The 23,887-nt window shown below is 44.1% G+C and overlaps 1 protein-coding gene across 4 annotated transcripts in view; it reads left to right on the top strand.

Moving 5' to 3' along the window:
- Positions 1 to 23,887, top strand: part of nfic (nuclear factor I/C) — a 482,744-nt gene that overhangs the window by 438,960 nt on the left and 19,897 nt on the right. The window lies entirely within an intron of this gene.

The raw sequence follows: 23,887 nt of genomic DNA, 5'->3' as shown, positions 1-23,887 counted from the left end.
TGGCTGATGGACATCCGATCCATCAGACATCTGAAATTTACAAATTTGCAATGTTTGATGAGTCCTCACCGCTAAGACTCAACAAACTAAAGAGAATGTCAAAGGCTGTCATTTCTTCTTTCCAGAAGTCTTGACTGATAGCACGTCTGACATTGACGTGATCTGTCAGTGACTTCTTCCCTAATTGGCCTGCTGAGCCTGCAGGGCGGGTTTAACAAGCTCAATTGGGAAAATCCCTCTGAATGGTCAGGCGAGGATGGAGGTGGGACATTGACACGACAAGCAGCAGTCCCCACCTCCAACTTGCCTCCATTCACAAAATCCAGACCTATGACTACAACTAGATAAGTAAGAGTGGAACTAGGCAAGAGCAGCCCCACTCAGCTTGACAATGGAAGAGAGGTGTTAGAGAAGGATGGTGTGGTCAACCGATTCAAAGGATGCAGAGAAGATGAGAAGGATGAAGAGGGCTAGTTTACCACGGTCACAGTCATAGCGGGTGTCATTTGTGACTTTGAAAAGGGCTGTTTCAGTGCTGTGACAGGGTCAGAAACCTGATTGGAGAGATTCATATATGGATTTGCGGGAAAGATGGGCCCAGATTTGGGAGGCTAAAACACGTTCAAAGACTTTGGAGAGGAAAGGAGGTTGGAGATGAGATGGTAGTGTTCAAGGAAAGAGTGGTCAAGTGTGTTTTTCTTTGAGAAGGGGTGATGACAGCAGAATTCAAATGGGTGGGCAGTACCCAAGGAGAGGGATCCGTTTACAATATCAGCTGGCATAGAGGCCAGGAAGGGAAATTGGGTGGTCAGCAGTTTAGTGGGAATAGGATCAAGAGAGCAGGAAATGGGTCCCGTGGATAAGATGAGCTCAGAGAGGGCATGAAAGGAGATAAGAGAGAAACTAGAGAATGCTGCAAGTTCAGGGCTAGGGCAGGGTGGATCCTTGGGGAAGCTTGGTTTGGTGGGCTAGGAGAAGAGTGCGATGCAGCAGAGGCAGTTGAATGGATGGTCTCAATCTGGTGACAAAGAAGTCCATGAGCAATTGTTATTGGTGTAGGTGGAGGAGGCGGGGAGAGGGGTTTAAGGAGACGGTTTGTAGTGGAGAGAAGTCTGGAGTTATCTTTACATTCCAGAATGATCCTGGAGTAGTGAGCAGTTTTGGCAGAGGAGAGAAGGGCCCAGTAGTGCTTGATGTAATCCAGCCAGATCTGGCAATGAATGGCTAAACCAGTTGTGCGCCAGATATGTTCGAGTCTGCGTCCTTTGGACTTAGGGCGCAAAAATGAGGGACTCGCAATCAAGAGATTCAGTATGGGAACTTTGAAAGCTATTTTAAGTATTTACATGAGGCCGGAAAAGACTCATGGCTTTTATTTTGCCCCTAAATCACTCACTGGAAAATCAGGTGCTCAGTGTTTTAACCTATGCTTGCCTCGTGTGTCATCTCGCGTTGCTGGTGGGACATCGGAAAATTGGGGCTAAATTCCCGCAGCTGGGATTTGACCTATATTCACAATTCATCGTTGCGTTGATGTTTCTTCAGCTGCGCGCTAATACTTTATCTTAAACATGGTGCATCTTTAACTAGGTGGTTGGCAGCATTTATTTCAGCACAAGCTTCCAATCTTGGCCACCTGACACTCACAGCCCCACCGGAAAGAGAGCGACATCCCTCTCTGGAAATTTCCAGAAATAAGTCACTTATCAGGTCGCAAGCACAAAACATATATTCAGCCTGCCTTTACACTGTCATGTTTGCCATTTTGGATGTGCACCGAGGCAAAAGCGGAAGTATAATTCTGCATTTCAAATCAGCTGTCCCCAGTGCATTCTACCTAGCGGAGTGAAACTCCCAGCAGTAAGTAGTTTTATATATCCTGACTCTCTTACTTAGCGCCTGCATGAGTTCAGGTGCACCTCAGCATGCTCAAGGGCTGCACCACATTATGGAGCTCGGACATCAACATGCAGCACCTGAAAGGTATTTTCTGAATTAGCCCAGTGCCAGTGCAGGTTGTGTGAAAGGTTTACCTCCACCTACCCAATAAGCGGTTACTTTTTGTCACTTTGTACCACAAACAAATAAGTGTGCTGTATCCATGCACACATGAAAGTAGCTGCACCATCGCGACCACTGCTGCTCTGCATTCATCCAGCAATGGTTTCCGCAGCGCCATAACCTTAACTAAGTGGAAGGACAGCATAAGTTCAGTATATCTGACCACAGCCACTCACATATAATATAACAGCATCCACAAATAGCATCTGGATAATAAGCACTGTCAAACAATGCAGGGTATGCCTGGTATTTCCACTAGGGAGGAACTCAGCTAGGTTAATTAAGTGCGTTCATTTGACATAGATCACATGGGACAGAATACTTCCCAGGGTGACAATACCAGTGGAGAAGATGTCACCCTCAAGGATCACATTTTCCCACATGTGGTGGGGTGGGGGTGGTGGGGAAGAAGTCTTAAGGAGGCTTTATGCACTTTGACCTTCTAAACACCATCAGTTGGGCAGTGTGTGGTGAGTTCACCAGCGCAGTAAGTATTACTGATCACCCCCACCCCATCAACTTACTAGTAATCTGTCTTTTTCTTCGTGCCACAAGTCCTAATAATGCATCAACAGTAGCGTGCCACAAGCAGCATTATACAATACTTTGCATATTTAAGTTGCATCACCTGAAGATATTTGGCTTTTAGCCCTGGTAAAGAAATTCCTATGGAATCGCGTCAGTGCAGAGGAGTGGCATCACATGAGTGGAAATAGCGTAGAATGATTTAACCCGCTCCCATATTGGCATTGTCTTCATAGTATCAGCAACATCCACCTCAGCTTATTGAGTGGTGTCAAAAGTGTGTCATAAAATAAATCTGCTATGATGGGGTTTTATTGGTTTGAAGCACGGTGGCATAGTGGTTAGCACTGTTGCCTCACAGCACCAGGGACCCGGGTTCGAATCCGGCCTCAGGTGACTGTCTGTGTGGAGTTTGCACATTCTCCCCGTGTTTGCGTGGGTTTCCTCCGGGTGCTCCGGTTTCCTCCCACAGTCCAAAGATGTGCGGGTTAGGTTGATTGGCTATGATAAATTGACCCTTAGTGTTAGGGGGATTAAATACGTGGGGTTATGGGGCTAGGGTGGGATATGTGTTGGTGTAGGGGTTACGGGGATCGGGTGGGATATGTGTCAGTGCAGGCTCGATGGGCCGAAATGGCCTCTATCTGCACTGTGGGGTTTCTGTGATTCTGTGAAGCGCAGGCTCCATATTGAAAGCAAAATATATTTTCACATCACTAAATTGGGAGCAGTGACACTGCCATCAAAACTAAGACGACTGAATCTTTCATGATTTGCAAGCCAGAAACTCCTCAGAAACAGCCACTTGCAAAGATTTGGCACCCATGACTGGGAGAAACATGTTGAAGTTGTTAGAAAATTTTACAATGTTATTATTCCCAAGACATCTTTGTCAACCTGTTGCAAACTCAAATATCAGTGTCTTGCCACTTGCTCCACAGTGGGTGTTCCCACAAGCCCGTCCTCACAGCCTTATAACTGCCTAAAGCTAGAATGGGTTCAGTATTCTTTCACAGGCTTTGGAAAAAAAACATCTATTACACAGGAGAAATTTATAGAAAAACATTCATTACACAGGAGAGAGTCAAGGAAAAACATGCATTACACTAGAGAGGTGGCTGAGAAAACATTCATTGCACAGGAGAGCTTTGTAGAAACTGATCAACAGGCTCCTTCTACCCTTCGAGCGTCGGAAGCCTAAGCTCGGCTAAAATCAATAGCGTGTACTTTGGCAGCCTACTGAAACAAGAGGCCATCTCCCAATGATTGAAATGTTTGACCTCTGAAAGAAAGAAATACTTGCGCCTTTCACAACCTCAGGATATCCCAAAGCGCTCCACAGCCAATGAAGTACTTTTGAAGTGTAGTCACTGTTGTAACGTAGGAAACGCGGCAGCCAATTTGTGCACAGCAAGCTCCCACAAACAGCAATGTGATAATGACCAGATAATCTGTTTTGATGGTGTTGGTCGAAGGATAAATCTGGGCCAGAACCCCAGGGAGAACGCCCCTGCTCTTCTTCGAAATAGTGCCATGGGATCTTTTACGTCCACCTGAGAGGGCAGCCGGTTTAATGCCTCATCTGAAAGACGGCACCTCCGACAGTGCAGCGCTCCCTCAGCAATGCACTGGAGTGACAGCCTAGATTTTGTGCTCGAGGCTCGAGAGTGGGACTTGAACCCACGACCTTCTGACTCTGGCGAGCATGCTACCCACTGAGCAACGGCTGGAGGTGCAATCCAACCAGTTTCTAAACATCTAGAAAAAACACAAGACTATTCTCAGTTGATTGTCTTTCACACTCCGGAAATATTACTGTAATTTTTTTCTCAAAGAAATATAAAAACATGAAAGACTAACATATGCCATGATGTACAGTTAGGACTTTATTATTTTTAATTCAGTCAAATCAAGAACAGGAATGAAGAAACCCAAATCCAAACTGACTTACCATCAGTATAGTATGGATTAGGGATGAACATTCTTGTGAATCTAAACTTTGCACAACCAAAGTTCTGTTTTATAAAGTTGTCTGTCAGGTGGGAAAGTAATCTCCATTACATAACCAGGACTCCGACTCAGCTCATCAAGTAGACCACCAGAGACGTTTAGACGTGCCAGGGATCAACACATTCTCCCTTCACCCAACACCAAGTCAATCAAGCACAAAATAGAGGCTAAGCACTAAGGCACTGATGGTTTGTGTCATACATATCCCTGGATGTTTGAAAAGGGACAGTTTGGGTTTTATGGCCTCAGGTCATATGTGCCATCCAATGAGTTTTGAAGGCATCAGAAGTTCTTTCATCAGCATGTATTACTTTCTTTAATGTTAAAAGCTACTCACTGTAATTTATTTAGGACATGTTTGAATAAGTGAGGCCCTGTTTTTGTTACAGTTAAAATAAGATATTATAACTGTCACTTTTTTAAAAGAAAGCAACTTTCTCAACTCTTGGCAGGCTTTAAGCTGTTGCGTATTGAAAATGAATCAATTGTCGGAAGGTAATGTGCCAAGAACATCATCTGCTTCTTACCTCCTACCACAGAAACAGCATAAGCCAAGTGCACCAACTGGGGAACAGTTAAGATGCACAGCTTCACACCATTACAGTTAACTAGTACTTAAATCTGTACGCCATAGTGAACCAGACTGTTTGCAACCTTAGTGTCATATTTGACCCCAAGATGAGCTTCCGACCACATATCCGCGCCATCACTAAGACTGCCTATTTCCACCTCCATAACATCCGCCCTGCCTCAGCTCATCTGCTGCCGAAACCATCATCCATATCTTTGTTATCTCTAGACTTGACTATTCCAATGCACTCCTGGCTGGCTTCCCACATTCTACCCACCGCAACCTTGAGGTCATCCAAAACTCTGCTACCCGTGTCCTAACTCGCAACAAGTCCTGTTCACCCATCACCCCTGTTCTCGCTGGCCTACATTGACTCCCGGTTAAGCAACGCCTCGGTTTTAAAATTCTCATCCTTGTTTTCAAATCCCTCCATAGCCTCGCCCCTCCCCATTTCTGTAACCTCCTCCAGCCCTACAACCCTCCGAGATATCTGCGCTTCTCCAATTCTAGCCTCTTGAGCATCCCCGATTTTAATTGCTCCACCATTGGCGGCCGTGCCTTCAGCTGCCAAGGCCCTGAGCTCTGGATTTCCCTCCCTAAACCTCTACACCTCTCTTTCCTCCTTTAATACGCTCCTTAAAACCTACCTCTGTGGCTCGGTGTTTGATACCGCTCCTGTAAAGCACCTTGGGATGTTTTACTACGTTAAAGGCGCTATATAAATGTAAGTTTTGTCATTGTGAGTCCTGTTATTTTCTTTAAAAATGGCAAAATACTGCGGATGCTGGAAATCTAAAATATAAACAGAAAGTGCTGGGAATATTCAGCAGGCCAGGCAGCATCTGTGGAAAGAGAAACAGTTAACGTTTCAGGTCAATGACCCTTCGTCAGAACTGGAAAAAGTTACAGATGTAACAGGTTTTAAGCAAGCACAGAGGCAGGGAAAGAAGGGAAGGGGAGGAAAGATAAAAAGGGAAAGTCTGTGATCGGATGGAAAGCAGGAGTGATTTAAATGGCAAAAAGGATGGTAGTGCAAGGCAAATGGGGGTTATAATGGGACAAGTAAAGAAACAAAAGATGGGCCTAGAGGAGCTGAAAATGGCAACAGCAGAATCATTACCAGCACCTGCTGTCCGATAAAATGGGAGCGGAGGTTATAATCTGAAATTGTTGAACTCGATGTTGAGTCCGGAAGGCTGTAAAGTGCCTAATCGAAAGATGAGGTGCTGTTCCTCGAGCTTCCGTTGAACTTCATTGGAACAATGTAGGAGGCCAAGGGCAGAGAGATCGGAGTAGGACGGAGAATTAAAATGGCAAGTGATCGAAGTTCAGGGTCACGCTTGTGGACGGAACGGAGGCGTTCAGCAAAGCGATCACCCAATCTGCATTTGGTCTCCCCAGTGTAGAGGAGACCGCATCGTGAGCATGAATGCAGTGTACTGAATTGAAAGAAATACAAGTAAATCTCTGTTTCACCTGGAAGGAGTGTTTGGGGCCCTGGATGGTGGGAAGGGAGGAGGTGAAACCTGTTACATCTGTAACTTTTTCCAGTTCTGACGATAGGTCACGGACCTGAAACGTTAACTCTGTTTCTCTCTCCACAGATGCTGCCTGGCCGTTGAGTGTTTCCAGCACTTTCTGTTTATATTCCTGTTATTTTCATGACTGGTGATCAAGTAGGATATCCAACTTTGGAATAAAATGGATATCCATTCCATCTTTTCCCTTGAAAATACATCCCTGCTTTTCTACAGAATAGAGACGCTTCAGTGTAAGAAAAAGATATTTGAATTCCATTTACCTCTGAAAAGATACTAGAGAAATAGCAATGCTCTGCCTCACCCTCAATGAAGGTAATATCCCTCCAAAACCCTTGGCATTAGATAAAATGACATTCTTTACATAACCACTTCGATTATGTTGTTTCATCTCTCTTCCCAAAATCTTGTCTTCACCATGGCGAAGTCTGTGGCGTAAGGGAAGTGTTGTGAACAAAATTGGAGGAGATAGCTTAAAAAAATCTTACAACTAGCACTATTTCTTCTCTTTATGAGGGATAGCATAACCTAACAGTTAGATTTAAATTGTTGTGTTATAGAACAAATAAAAATTATGCCACATGAAATTCAATTCCCAAAAAAACCTAATTTTTACAGTAGTCAAAAAGTAAACTAAAGAAAACTTTAATGTTACAAAAATCTGAGCTTGTTTTTAATGTGTCAGCTGTGGCTCAGTGGTAGCACTCTCTCCTCTGAGCCAGAAAGTCGTGGGTTCAAGACCCGCTCCAGAGACTTGAACACATAATAACATAGAAACATAGAAGATAGGAGCAGGAGTAGGCCATTCGGCCCCTCGAGCCTGCCCCGCCATTCAATGCGATCATGGCTGATCATCCAAATTCAGTACCCGGTCCCTGCTTTCTCCCCATACCCCTTGATCCCTTTAGCCTTAAGAAATATATCCAACTCCTTCTTGAATATATTTAATGAACTGGCCTCCACCGCCTTCTGTGGTAGAGAGTTCCACAGGTTCACCACTCTCTGGGTGAAGAAATTCCTCCTCATTTCTGTCCTAAATGGCCTACCCTTTACCCTTAGACTGTGTCCCCTGGTTCTGGACTCCCCGACCATCGGGAACATCCTTCCTGCATCTAGTCTCTCCAGTCCTGTCAGAATTTTATAAGTTTCAATGAGATCCCCTCTCATTCTTCTAAACTTCAGCGAGTACAAGCCCAATCGGCCCAATCTCTCCTCATACGTCATTCCTGCCATCCCAGGTATTAGCCTGGTGAATCTTCGCTGAACTCCTTCCATGGCAAGAACATCCTTCCTCAGATAAGGCGACCAAAACTGCACACAATACTCAAGATGTGGTCTCACCAAGGCCCTGTACAACTGCAGCAAGACATCCTTGTTCCTGTACTCAAACCCTCTCGCTACGAAGGCCAACATACCATTTGCCTTCTTAACCGCCTGCTGCACCTGTATGCTTACCTTCAGCGACTGGTGCACAAGGATACCCAGGTCTCGTTGCACTTCCCCTTCTCCCAATCTGTTGCCATTTAGATAATGCCCCAGAAATTCGGGTCGGGGACTTCCCGCGAGTGCAAGCCCCCGACCTGCACTTAGCTTGCGCGCCGGCAGTTGAGCTGTAGGGCCCCGTGGAATTCCGATCCGGGGCCTGGCCCAGCTGCCGGCGCGCAGTGCTTGCACGTCCCAGGGGCACAGTTAGTTCGATGCGTCCCCTGGAATCACGTGGGCCATGGGCAGCCAATCGGAGGAGGGAAAAGCCCATTCATAAGTCTTGACAGGAAGACCTGTCAAGACTTATAAATACTACGGCCCCAAAATAGCAGTAAACATTCAAATAAAAAAAAATTTAAATCACACTTTTTAAATAAACTATAAATTACATTAAATAACTATTGTAAACAATAATTTAAATTTTTGAAAAAAATAATTTTATATTCTAACAGGGCTAAAAATAAACTTACCTTGCTTTAAAGTATTTAAAAATGATAAACCTGTGGAAAAATGTTTTAATTTTAATTAATTGACCACTTACCTTGTAAAAAGCAGGCCTTACGCCTGCTTTTTACATTTCTAAATTCTAAAGACTTACCCTCACGGAGAAACCTGTAAAGAAAACGTAAGTTCAAACCGCATGCGCAGACTCCCCCGCGCACGCGTTCGACCTCTGAACCCCTTCGTTCAGAGGAATGGAAGTGCCCGTTTCCCGCGCATGCGCAGTGCATGCAGGAAACCGGCACTTCCATCGGGCCCACACGTGAGTACCCCGTGCGTACTCACCCGTGGAGACCCGAATTTCTGGGCCAATAATCTGCCTTCCTGTTTTTGCCACCAAAGTGGATAACCTCACATTTATCCACGTTATATTGCATCTACCATGTTTCTGCCCAATCACCCAACATGTCCAAATCATCCTGGAGTTTCTCGACATCCTCCTCACAGCACACACGCCCACCCAGCTTTGTGTCGTCTGCAGATTTGGAGATATTACATCTAATTCCCTTCTCTAGATCATTAATATATATTGTGAAAAGCTGGGGTCCAAGGACCGATCCCTGCGGTACCCCACTAGCCACTGCCTGCCACTCGGAAAAAGACCCGTTTATTCCAACTTTTTGCTTTCTGTCTGCCAACCAGTTCTCCATCCAAGTCAATACCTTGCCCCCAATCCCATGTGCCTTAACTTTACACGCTAATCTCTTATGCGGGACCTTATCGAAGACCTTCTGAAAGTCCAGATACACCACATCCACTGGTTCTCCCTTATCTATTTTACCAGTTACATCCTCAAAAAATTCCAGTGGATTAGTCAAGCACGATTTATCTTTTGTGAATCCATGTTGACTTTGTCCGATCCGGTCACTGTTTTCCAAGTGCTCTGCTATTACATCTTTTATAATGGACTCTAGCATTTTCCCTACTACTATGTCAGGCTTACCGGTCTGTAATTCCCCGTTTTTTCTCTACCACCTTTTTTGAATAGTGGGGTAACATTAGCTACCCTCCAATCCATGGGTACTGTTCCAGATTCCATCGAATGTTAGAAGATGATCAGTAATGCATCTACTATTTCTAGGGCCACTTCCTTAAGTACCCTAGGATGTAGATCATCAGGCCCTGGGGATTTATCGGCCTTCAATCCCATCAATTTCCCTACAAATACTGATTTCTTTCAGTTTCTCCCTTTCATCAGACCCTATGTTCCCCGGCATCTCTGGGAGGTTATTTGTGTCCTCCTTTGTGAAGACAGAACCAAAATATGTATTTAGTTGGTCTGCCATTTCTTTGTTCCCCATTATAAATTCCCCTGATTCTGACTGCAAGGGACCTACGCTTGACTTCACCAATCCTTTTCTTTTCACATATCTATAAAAGCTTTTACAGTCAGTTTTTATGTTCCCTGAAAGCTTACTCTCATATTCTATTTTCCCCTTCTTAATTAATCCCTTTGCCCTCCTTTGTTGAATCCTAAACTGCTCCCAATCCTCAGGTTTACTGCTTTTTCTGGCCAATTTATATGTCCTCTCCTTGGATCTTATGCTATCCCTAATTTCCCTTGTTAGCCACGGTTGAGTCACCTTTTTTGTTTTATTTTTATGCCAAACTGGGATGAACAAATTCTGTAGTTCATCCATGCGGTCTTTGAATGTTTGCCATTGCCTATCCACCGTCAACCCTTTGAGTGACATTCCCCAATCAATCCTACCCAACTTGCGCCTCAGACCATCGTAGTTTCCTTTATTTAAATTTAGGACCCTAGTCTCTGAGTCAACTACTTCATTCTCCATTTTAATGAAGAATTCGATCATATTATGATCGCTCCGACCCAAGGGGCCTCGCACAACAAGATTGCTAATTAATCCTTTCTCATTACATAATACCCAGTCTAAGATGGCCTGATCTCTGGTTGGTTCCTCGACATATTAGTCCAGGAAACCATCCCATAAACACTCCAGGAATTCCTCCTCCACAGTATTGTTACTAATTTGGTTAGCCCAATCTATATGTAAATTAAAGTCACCCATGATGACTGCTGTGTCCTCATTGCACGCTTCTTTAATTTCCCTTTTAATGCCATCCCCAACCTCCGCATTACTGTTTGGAGGTCTATATACCACTCCCACTAATGTTTTCTGCCCCTTGGTATTTCTCAATTCTACCCATACCGATCCCACATCATCAGAGCTAATATCCTTCATTACAATTGTGTTAATCCCTTCTTTAACCAGCAATGCTACCCCACCTCCCTTTCCTTTTTGCCTACCTTTCCTGAATATCGAATACCCTTGGATGTTGAGTTCCCAGCCTCGGCCATCCTGGAGCCACGTTTCCGTAATCCCAACCAAATCATATTCATTTACCTCTATTTGCGCAGCCAATTCATCCACCTTATTACGAATGCTCCTCGCATTAAGACACAAAGCCTTCAGGCTTGTTTTTTTAACGCTCTTAGACCTATTAGAATTATTATTTACTGTGGCCATGTTTGATTTAAACCGTTGATTTCTCTGCCTGCCACTTTTGTTTTTCTCCTTCCTTTCTTTTGCTTTTATCCTTGTTTCCCTTTCCTCTGTCCGCCTGCTCAGGTTTCCAACCCCCTGCCATCTTAGTTTAAACCCTCCCCCAGAGCACTAGCAAACACTCCCCCTAGGACATCGGTTCCAGCCCTGCCCAGGTGCAAACCGTCCGGTTTGAACTGCTCCCACCTCCCCCAGAACCGGTTCCAAAGTCCCAGGAACTTGAATCCCTCCCCATTACACCATTCCTCTAGCCACATATTCATCTGAAATATCCTTCTATTTCTACTCTGACTAGCACGTGGCACTGGTAGCAATCCTGAGATTACTACCTTTGAGGTCCTATTTTTTAATTTACCTCCTAACTCCCTATATTCAGCTTTTAGGACCTCATCCTGGATTTTACCTATATCGTTGGTACCTATATGCACCATGACAACTGGCTGTTCACCCTCCCCTTCCAAAATGTTCTGCAGCTGCTCTGAGACATCCTTGACCCTTGCACCAGGGAGGCAACACACCATCCTGGAGTCTCGTTTGCGGCCGCAGAAACGCCTATCTATTCCCCTTACAATAGAATCCCCTATTACTATAGCTCTACCCCTCTTTTTCCTCCCGTCCTGTGCAGCAGAGCCACCCCTGGTGCCAGGAAGTTGGCTGCTGCTGCCTTCCTCTGATAAGCCATCCCCCCCAACAGTACTCAAAGTGGTGTATCTGTTTGAGAGGGGGATGTCCACAGGGGACCCCTGCACTACCTGCAAGCGCCTATTACTCTGCCTGTTGGTCACCCCTTCCCTTTCTGCCTGTCCAACCTCTACCTGCGGTGTGTCCAACTCCCTAAACGTGCTATTCACGACGTCCTCAGCATAGCGAACGCTCCAGTATGCATCCAATCGCAGCTCCAGCGCCGTAATGCGGTCTGCCAGTAGCTGCAGCTGGATACACTTCCTGCACACACAGTTGTCAGGGACACAGGAAGTGTCCCTGAGTTCCCACATATCGCAGGAGGAGCATACCACATGGCCGGGCTGTCCTGCCATGAATTACCCTTTAATTAATTGAAATTAAATTAAATCAAATCAATCCCACCAATTACACTACAGTTAAATGGTTTATTAACAGTCCCCGCTACACCAGAGAGACCTTAGCAACTATAAACCACAGAGTTAAAGTTTAAAAAGAGAGAAATACTCACCAACCAATCACTTACTTGCTTTCTGGTGACGTCACACTTCGATTACTTTTTACATCTCTCCCTCCCTCTGAGCTCGGAGACTGCAGATTAGTAAACCTACCTGGTCTCGGAGCCGCTTTTTAAACCGCTGCCTCGGTCGCCTCGTTCCCCGCAGGTCCGCCTGCTTGCCGCACCGACACTTCAGTGCAGTACTTTGGGAGTGCTGCACTTTTGAAGGTGCCATCTTTTCGATAAGATGTTGAGCCTGCTCAGGTCGGCGTAAAAGATCCCAGGGCACTATTGAAAGAAGAATAGGGGAGTGCTCCTGGTATCCTGGCCAATATTTATCACTCAACCAGCATCAGCTTAAACAGATTACTGTTGCGTTTGCCTACATTGTGACAGTGACTACACTGCAAAAGTAATTATTTGGCGCTTTGAAAAAAGCATTTTGAGGACGTGAAAGGCACTATTTGAATGCTAGTTCATTGTTCCTTATAGTCCATGGCCTAAAATTGGTTTGAATAAGCTAGGTTTTTGATGCATTGTTCATGAAAATAGTAGCACTATTTGGTACAGCTCACTTGGTTCAGTAAAGCTCCCACAAGCCAGACAAGTGACCATTCTCAGCACCCATGGTCTAATTTACTGGTGGTTTTCTTGAATCTAGAGTGTAAGCTACCTTGAGTTGTATTGTCTGTACAGCTGACAGCTTGAATATATTTATATTATTATGTAGAATATAATAGGGATATGTATGAGGTTGAGTTATGAGGCTGCGCCTGGTTAAGAAGTTCAGTCAATGTCACAGTACACAACAGCAAATCTCAAGTCATTTGAATCTGAGGTCAGGTTTCATTCCAAATTTACTTCATCTTCACAATAATTCTTTTCAACCTTGGTGGTGTCCTGCACTATGGGCCTTGGTCCAGGTTTCTTTATTTTAAAAATATCTCTTATATTTGTATTTAAGTATGGAATTTTATGAGATTATTTACAGTTTTTTTGGGAAAGTTCCAGGGGTTTTGACATATTCTGGAATTATATCAGCATAGTGCGACATAATATTAACAGAAAAGTATTATATTCCTTTGTGACATCATTAGAAATATATTACAGAGAAATGCCACACACAATATATTTTACATCTCAATTTTGCCACATTTTAGGGTTAGGGTTAGTACTTTTGGTAAGGTTCCTATATTTTCCACTTAATATCTGAAAATGTCCTTTAGTAACCCGTAGTTCTTCAACTGACAAAAATCTACGACATTGTATGCGCCTTTTCTTCAAACTTGTGTTTAGCTTGGCTGCAAAGAATTGATTTGTAGGAAGCAATTATTCTCAGGCAAAATTATGATCTTTAAGACCCGATTTTCATAACCAAAATCAATGGATTTGTCCAGACTGGTTTTAAATTTGCCCAATTAAACGGTTCCTCCCATCCCCTTTCAAATTCTCTGGAGAGTTGATTCCCATCCTCTATTGGCCAACTGGTGCTTCAGCCCTTTACCTTTTTGCAGAAGTCACCTCCACCATTGGGAGTTGCCAAAGAGGGCTTGAAAGCAATCCATTCATTTCTCTCAGATTTGTTGCTACATTCTCAGGATTCTTTCAGGATTTGTTGACAATTTTATTTTGTGAATTTCATTGCTGTCATCACATGCTGGCTTTTACATTTCATTCATTACCATCGTTATTTACTTAATGTGGACTCTGTTTCATTCATTAAATGAATGGCTCTGACTCGACCCATGCGCGCTCTCATTAGTTTTGAGAGACTCTTCACTGGTGTTAATCCAGTACCAGAAAACCCAAATAGAGAATTGGTATCTGCTTTATATTACAGAGCTACATTGAGCAGAAGCAGTATTGTACAGGTAGACTACCCTTTATCCGAAAACCTCGGGACCAGCCGTGTTTCGGTTTTAGGAAAATTTCGGTTTTCGGAAGGTGCGCGAAAACACTTCGGTTTTCAGAGGTAATTCGGTTTTCGGGAGTGCGGATAAAGGATACACTATCCCTTATCCGAAAATAACGACTATAAATACTGTAGTTACAGGGATAAATACTGTAGTACAGTTTATTTGTAAGGAAAACATTCAGTAAAACTTCAAACATGTACAGGTACAAACTAAGCTAAATACCTGTACATAAACATGCAATAAAGGTACATTACATCTGGCTTGAGGATCTTGGAGAAGATGGTACATCAGTGTTGTCATCATTGTCATCAGGTTGGAGTTGGACATCTGAAGATGGGCCAGGAACAGGATTCTCAAGTGCTGAAGCATGACTACGACAGACGGCCTTTTTAAAGACTTCTTCCAGTGTCATCTGTCTCATTAACATTGGTTTCTGTCTAAGCAGTCTCTCTTTAATTGAGTAAACTTGCATAATCTCTTGCTCACTGATAAATGCACGTTTTTCAAGGCCAGCAATTAACTGATCACACATTGTCACCATATCGTCTATGGGGATTTTTTCACCTGTGTTCACAATGTCATCATCATCATCACTACTGTCCTCATGCTTGTCTTTATTTAACACCATTTCAGCAATTTCCCCATCACTCAACGAATTCACAACAGGTGCATCATTGTCAATGTTCAGCACTTCTTCGATGTCAGCTTCCTCTAACGTATTTACACTTTCGGATGATAAACCTTTGGCGTAAGTGAGGAGGTTTGATATCATCATCTTCTCCTGACTGACAGGAAATCCTTCAAACTCGTCATCTGCAGGTCCATCTTCATGAAACATCGTTGAAGGCCAAAGTCTGTGCCAAGCATTTGTTAATGTTGGTTTGTCAACATCGTTCCAAGCATTAGCAACTGCATAAATGGCATCCTTAACATTGAATTCTTTCAGGAAGCTTTGGATTCCTTCGCCTCTGTTGATTGCATCAAGCATAGAGTTCAAAAAAACGTCTTTATACTTGCTCTTCATGGAGCGTAAAATTCCTTGGTCACAAGGCTGTATTAAAGGTGTCACATTAGGGGGAAAGTTAATGCCGAAAACATAACTTTTCACAAGAAGTTCAGGAGGGGGATGTGCGGGGCAGTTGTCCAGGAACAATAAAATTTTGCAGTTTTCTTCCAGTCCAACTTGCCTGCAATGAGCTCGTGTCGCTGGTACGAAGTGGTTATTGAACCAGTGAGAAAATATTCCTCTGGTTACCCATGCTTTCCTGCTCGCATAATAATGCACAGGTAAATTGCATACACCTTTCAAACATCTCGGATGTTGGCTTTTTCCAATCACTACCAACTTTAACTTGTGTGTGCCTGCAGCATTGGCACACCCAAGAACAGTCAACCTGTCCTTAGCATCCTTAAAACCTGCTGGTGCACTCTCATCAGCCGTTGCTAATATTTTTCTAGGAACGTAGCGCCAGAACAGAGCTGTTTTATCAGCATTGTAAATTTGTTCAGGACCGAGGTTTTCATCCGATATTATTTTTGCAAACTCATCTATGTAATTTTCAGCTGCTTCATGATCAGCAGAAGCTTTTTCACCACAGATTTTCAGATATCTTATACCATGACGCTTCTTAAATTTATGCAGCCAACCTTCTGAATATTCACACTCAACTTCAATGTTCAGTTCTTCATGGTATATTCTAGCTTGCTTCATGACCATCAAACCAGTCAGTGGCACACGTTCACCTCTGCGTTGTTGAATCCACTCAATCAGCACACGGTCAAGATCTTCATTTTTTGCCCTATGCAATGTTTTCCTAATTTTCATTAGTTTATGGTCATCACTGTCAGTGTAAAATTTCAACAACTTGTCTTTCTGTTTCTTTAAGTCATATACGGTGGTACTTCCCACACCATATTCTTCAGTAAGATGTCGCACAGACACACCACGATCAAGCTTCTGCGATAACTCCACTTTCTGCGATATCGATAATGAGCGATGCTTCCTTCTCTGCTTCTCACTGTTACCCATTGGGGTATCTGCAGCTCTTTTTAGCATTTTCACAAATTGTTAAAAGCCAGCAAATATCTAAGAGAGCAGCAAATAGCAGCAAATATCTAAGAGAGCAGCAAATATCACACAGAGCAGCATAACACCTGCGTGGGTCAAGCATCGGCAGCGTCGGGTCATGCTTTGCGCCACTTTCGGCTTTCAGAGGTTTTCTGGTTTCGGATGTGCGGATAAAGGATGGTACACTATCTCTTATCCGAAATTGGGTGGGGTTCGGCGGGGGTGGGGTACGACGGGGGGGTCGGGGGTCGGGTTCGGTCGGGGGTGGGGGTCGGCGGGGGTCGTGGTCGTGCGCATTTCGGTTTTCAGAAGTCATGCTTTGCTCCACTTTCGGCTTTCAGAGGTTTTCTGGTTTCGGATGTGCGGATAAAGATTTCGGTTTTCAGAAGTGCGGAAAAATGCTACACTATCCCTTATCCGGCTAGGCCTGTAAGTCGTGCGCCACTCTGGTCATGTCGTGCGCACGACTTACGCTGACCGAAAAAACCTTCGGTTTTTAGAGGGTTTCGGTTTTCGGAAGTCCGGATAAAGGGTAGTTTACCTGTAGTATGCTGGTTATTAGATCTTTCTCAATGAGTGTGTTAGGTCCATACAGGCCAGTAATGTAGCAGGTGGGCTGAGTGCACAGCCCACCCGGGGCCATGAAAAATGGTGGCATGTATTTTACGTTTGTAACCAGATATTTGTATAAACTGCACCTCTTGAAGTGGTTGTCCGCTGCCGCCCATCCCTTCCAGCGGTATTAGCAATGTCTCATTTACATTATGCTACTGCTGTCCAAGTCAGCCAGCAGAGCTCAAATACAAAGAGGGCATGTAATGGCTTAGATGTGTACTCATTCATCTGGGACTAGGGTTAATAATGACACTCAGACTTTACTCAGCTTCACGCCAGTCATTAGCAATGAACCTGGAACGTTTTGGAGTTGTTAGTCCATTTCAAGTCAGTGATGTAGCATTCAACCAGGATAGATGATCAGACCCTTTAAACTTTTGTTCCTGTCACAGATTATGGAGTAGGGAGCTGCCCTCGGTATCCCATGTATTATCATGAGTTTGCCTTTCCTCAGTGAGTGCACATTCTTTCTGGAATCAGGCCACTTCCTGCGGCAATGAGTAGTAACTCCAGGATAAATCCAGAGTCGCCACCTTTGTTTTTCCAGGATCTGTTAGTCCAGAACTTTAATCACTTTTAGCATTTATATTTCCCATAAATTTTTTGCAGCGTGGGGATAACCCTACCCGTGGTTAGCTGAGAGCGTCCAAAATCCGTTACTCACATGGCAAGCAAGGTGGAGTGCCGAGCTTCACCAGAAATCAGGCTTGCTGTCATAGATATTACAACGAGTGATCCATCATTCCATCCTGAATTATAAACATGGGACATTTTTTCTTATTCTACTTTGATCAGAGGAAAATTTTATTAATAATGGAGCAATAAAAATGGAAATGACCTGGGGAAGTGGTGTAGCTTATCTCATCTCTGGCACCAGTCATGGAGCTGCTTCTTTCCCCACCAAAAAGAGGACATGACCAGCGATGTGTTCATTAATACTGCTCTCCCTCTCCTCCGCTCTGAAGTGATTTTTAATTTTTGCTGTCTTTTAGTTCTCCCGCCCGAGGTTCAGGCAGCTGCGCTGTCATGTGCCACGGTGACTAGCTGTCCACTATTCCCTCCCCCCCTAATGCAACAAAGCGCCTGGTGGCATGGCCAAGATCAGCAATGTGTTGAGCGGGAAACCATAGACACCGTACTGCTCATATTGCCTCTGCTGCCATTTATTTCATGTGTAGGAACCATCAAGCGGGTGCTGTTCCAAAGGACATCCTTTCCAGTGATGTGAATCAGCTGTCCAACTGCACTGGGTACATATAAACAAGGCTTCTGACTGTGAACCAAGCAGTTGTTGATATCCTGTACAGTTAATTGAGAGTCACCATTGCTGCCAACCCAGTAGCACAGATGGTAGAAAATCCCCCCCACAACCAGATGTCAGTGGGTTTCAGTTCCAGCGGTGCCTGCCTGTTGCAGTTGAGTGAGTTTTTTCACCTTATTTGTCTGTCATAATCACCATACATTTTCACAAGGTGGGGGCTAACCCATCCAGTGACCAGCTGAGAACTCCCAAAACCAATCACCCATATAACAGGCAGGGCGGAACGCAGAGCTCCACCAGAAATCAGGCTTGGTGTTAGAGATATTAAGGCAAGTGATCTCATTCCACCCTTAGTCACCCACAGTGAAAATAGCTTTTTTTTAATACAACTGATAAATCATGGAAAAAACATCCTAACAATTTTGTATTTGTATTGCTCCAGTGCCAGCACCTCTACTACCAGAGAAACCAGTACCTGGGATATTTGAAGGCATGTCACACTATGACGGAAGGGTGGGGAAGATCAAGTTACATTGGCTTCCATACCAAAAGTGTGCCACACGGCACAGACCATGGGATGGCATGGTCTGTGGTGAAGGTGAACTCTGTGACTCTGACCAGCTCTCTTGACAGACAGAGTCTGCATAGCATTGAAATGAAGTGAGCAAGGGAAGATTTGAAAGCAATGTAAAGCACAAATGCAGAATGGTTGGAATTTGGCAGTGCATCACAGCCTGGGCTAGATTGGATAGCTGGTTGGCCTTCTAATATCTATATAAAATACAAAAAGCAGATAACTAGTTGCTCTTTGCATTGACCTCATTTTACTATAGGAATAATGTATACATGAGATACTGTACCAGGAAGAGAGGAGTAGCCAGCCTGTTCAAGATGTCCTGCTACAGCTAACACCCAGAAACGTTCCTGCTAATCAATCATAAGGTTCAAAAAAAAACTAAGTGCCCTTATTTGAAGAAGCTGTGGTGAATTTCTGTAGTCGAGATTACCGGCGCTGTCAGTTCAAGAATAACGGTCCTTTTTTGTGTAGCTCAGCTTTTCTCAGGAGGATATTCTCAATCAAAGGTGAAATGCAGCATTTACCCAATCAGAATGCTCTACTTTGCTGGCGTATAATTGTATAAAAGCTTCTCAAGCAATAATGTAGACAGCCAGCTTTATTCTTCCATAAAATATAACGTCATTTAGACAGCGCACTCCATTAGAAGAAAGTGCTTGCTTGCCAAATTGCTCTGATTGGTCCAGTGTCTGAAAGTCAGTTTAATGTATTGCATTAACACTCTTTAGTTATGTTTATGGGGACTTGTTATTTTACTAATGTAAAACACTGCCACCTTGTGTATTTTGTAGGCATTGCAAAAGATTAGACTTTTAAAGAGTGTATTGAATTCAGCAAAGTTCATATTTTCGTGGGTATTTAGTCCATTACAGGTGCCAATACATGCATGGTTCAGTCATTCTGTGAGGATTTCACATGGTTTGGTACATTCCAATATCATTAGGTATTGAGTATTGACAGAGTTGGACTCGTGCTTTGATAGAGGGGGATTGGGATCCCTTCTTTAGTGTCTTCTTCTTAGGCAGTCCCTCGGAACCAAGGATGACTTGCTGCCACATTAAAAATGAGTTCTCAGGTGACTGATGAGTCCAATGCGGGACCTACAGTCTCTGTCACAGGTGGGGCAGACGGTGGTTGAAGGGGCGGGTGGGTGGGGTGCTTGGGTTGACGTGTGCTCCTTGCGCTGCCTGCGCTTGGCTTCCGCTTGCTCCCGGCGAAGAGGCTCGCGGTGTTCGGCGCCTTCTCGGATGCTTCCATCCTACAACAGCCTATCCTCCCTGTCTTCACACACATGCATGCCACAAGTTAATTTTGATATTCTTGAAGTGTACTACAGATAATTCATTAATTATTAGTTAAAAATACATTAAAACACCACAAAATAATTGTGCCATCTTTATTCAGATTTTAAAACAGCACTCAATTGCTTTGTCTAACTTTTATAAAAATGCATTATTGTGCAACAAATGGAGAAATTTATTAAATAACACTTTCTTAGATATTATAAGGTGAAAACATTTATTTTTCATGTACTTTCTAACTGGAGTTACTAGTATATAGCACAATTTTATGCAGCAAATAAAAATCTTTCAGGCTTGTCATCATCAAAAGACAAACATCTTTCTTTTCCTTTATTTCCATTTTGTTTCTGCTGTTTATGTCTCCAAAAAACATGGTTCCTTTTCTTTTTACAGAAGCCTTTTGGCTTATGATAACCTTAACACTGACACCTCAGCCGTTCTCCTGCTCCCAAATGTTTTTTAGCTTTTAAAGTTTCCTTTCAGAAACACCACGTGATGCTTCAGGCCACATAACTTTCTTGGCAATCTGCTGCGGCCTCAACATTTCTAGGTTGCTCAATCCTCCTCGTTCAGTGGGGCGGGGAGCAGAGGTTAATATTTAACTTGAGCCAAGACCACGTTGCCACATCTATGGTCCTTAATCTAGCATTCCATTCCTCATGTTCCATTTCCTCTGCAGTGAAACAGTATAATTTACAGCTAACACTGCTTCCATCCGAAACCTTCTTACAATCAAACTATACACTAACTTTAACTGAATTTAAATGTTCTTTCCAATTTAATGTCTATTGACTCAGGTATATGGGCAGTGTGTGCCAACTTTCTGATTCACCAACCCTGGTTCTGATCCTGGTGACAATGTTCTTGGATAGAAAGAAGTTTATTTCACCAGAGCCTCGGGATATGTTTGTTCTCCTCAGGAGGAGGGCAGTGTAATGAAAACTCCAAAATTAAAAGTAAGGGAAAAAAGCTACAGGCTTGTGGCTGACCATAATTGACCCGTAAAAATCCATAATAGAGCTAGTTTAAATTTAATTTGAGTGAGAGGTGGGGTTAAGTAAAACGTGTGTGAGTGGGATCTTCTGGGAACGGATGAATGCAGTGCTGCACCTCCTGTGTGTAGATCTATGTGGTGGGATATTCTGGCATTCACCCTTTCACTGCCAAACCTTTAGCATTTCAAATTTTTTAGTTTCTTCATTTAGTCTATGAGGAACCCAGTAACACTGAGGAACCCAGTAACACTGAGGAACCCAGTAACACTGAGGTACACAGTAACACTGAGGAACCCAGTAACACTGAGGAACCCAGTAACACTGAGGAACCCAGTAACACTGAGGAACCCAGTAACACTGAGGTACACAGTAACACTGAGGAACCCAGTAACACTGAGGAACCCAGTAACACTGAGGAACCCAGTAACACTGAGGAACCCAGTAACACTGAGGTACACAGTAACACTGAGGTACACAGTAACACTGAGGTACCCAGTAACACTGAGGAACCCAGTAACACTGAGGAACCCAGTAACACTGAGGTACACAGTAACACTGAGGAACCCAGTAACACTGAGGAACCCAGTAACACTGAGGTACCCAGTAACACTGAAGAACCCAGTAACACTGAGGAACCCAGTAACACTGAGGAACCCAGTAACACTGAGGTACACAGTAACACTGAGGTACACAGTAACACTGAGGAACCCAGTAACACTGAGGAACCCAGTAACACTGAGGAACCCAGTAACACTGAGGTACACAGTAACACTGAGGTACACAGTAACACTGAGGAACCCAGTAACACTGAGGTACACAGTAACACTGAGGAACCCAGTAACACTGAGGAACCCAGTAACACTGAGGAACCCAGTAACACTGAGGTACACAGTAACACTGAGGAACCCAGTAACACTGAGGAACCCAGTAACACTGAGGTACACAGTAACACTGAGGAACCCAGTAACACTGAGGTACACAGTAACACTGAAGAACCCAGTAACACTGAGGAACCCAGTAACACTGAGGAACCCAGTAACACTGAGGTACACAGTAACACTGAGGTACACAGTAACACTGAGGAACCCAGTAACACTGAGGAACCCAGTAACACTGAGGTACACAGTAACACTGAGGTACACAGTAACACTGAGGAACCCAGTAACACTGAGGAACCCAGTAACACTGAGGAACCCAGTAACACTGAGGAACCCAGTAACACTGAGGTACACAGTAACACTGAGGAACCCAGTAACACTGAGGAACCCAGTAACACTGAGGAACCCAGTAACACTGAGGAACCCAGTAACACTGAGGAACCCAGTAACACTGAGGTACACAGTAACACTGAGGAACCCAGTAACACTGAGGAACCCAGTAACACCGAGGAACCCAGTAACACCGAGGAACCCAGTAACACCGAGGAACCCAGTAACACCGAGGAACCCAGTAACACCGAGGTACACAGTAACACTGAGGTACACAGTAACACTGAGGTACACAGTAACACTGAGGAACCCAGTAACACTGAGATACACAGTAACACTGAGGTACACAGTAACACTGAGGAACCCAGTAACACTGAGGTACACAGTAACACTGAGGAACCCAGTAACACTGAGGAACCCAGTAACACTGAGGAACCCAATAACACTGAGGAACCCAGTAACACTGAGGTACACAGTAACACTGAGGAACCCAGTAACACTGAGGAACCCAGTAACACTGAGGAACCCAGTAACACTGAGGAACCCAGTAACACTGAGGAACCCAATAACACTGAGGAACCCAGTAACACTGAGGAACCCAGTAACACTGAGGAACCCAATAACACTGAGGAACCCAGTAACACTGAGGTACACAGTAACACTGAAGAACACATTAAAATAACCTACCTGTTTGGGCCTTTTTCCGGCCCTGGCTTCTCTTCCTGCTGTCTTCACCTAGTGGCTTCTCCGTTCAGGCCTCCAGTTAAATTTGCAGTTGGGTCCCCGACATGCATGTGTAAAGAAGGACTCCATCGGCCTTGGGCAGATGACCTTGCCACCAGCTCAATAAAATTCAGAATAGCGGGTAACTGGCGGGTAAGTAACTTGGGTGATTTTAACTGCCCACCAGCCCGGTTTCCACCAAGGCAGGGTTAAAATTGCCCCCAGAGACAGTGATAGGAAGAGAGGTACCATTTTTATTTATGTTGTCCTCGGGTAATGCTGTGGTAGATCAACTGATGCATTTAATTTAGCATTTTGGCACTTCATGCTTTCTTTCCCGCCTGATTCCACTCACCCTGAACTCAGTTTATTCAGACTTCAATCCTGCTTTCCCATCATTCTTGATATCACTATGACCCTGATCTTAAGCGCTCCCCCGGCCCCCACCCACCCCCTGATCCTTATCTCACTTTCCACCAGCAACCTTCTGTCTCTGCACTCATCTTCCCTCAACCTTGATGTCTGTTTTCCCTGAGCTTTGTCTCACTTCCAGCCCTGAATGTTTTTTCTTGTCCCTAGGAAGTCATTTAGAATCCAAACAGTTGCGAATTTATTTCCACACGATCCAACATAATTATAAACTGAATGGAATTGAATAGCAGAGGAAAACTTAGAAAAGGACCTGAGAATGATAGAATCATAGAATGGTTACAGCACAGAAGTAGGTCATTCGGTCCGGCGAGCCCATGCCGGCTCTCTACAAAAGCACTTCAGCTACTCCCACTCCCCCACCCTTTCCCCGTAGCCCTGCAGATTTTTTCCCATCA

The sequence above is a fragment of the Somniosus microcephalus genome, chromosome 13 (assembly GCF_052327205.1).
Source record: "Somniosus microcephalus isolate GS21.2 chromosome 13, FLI_Smic_1.0, whole genome shotgun sequence".
Lineage (NCBI taxonomy): Eukaryota > Metazoa > Chordata > Chondrichthyes > Squaliformes > Somniosidae > Somniosus > Somniosus microcephalus.
The sequence above is the reverse complement of the archived record's forward strand: the minus strand, read 5'-3'. Positions and strand labels throughout refer to the sequence as shown.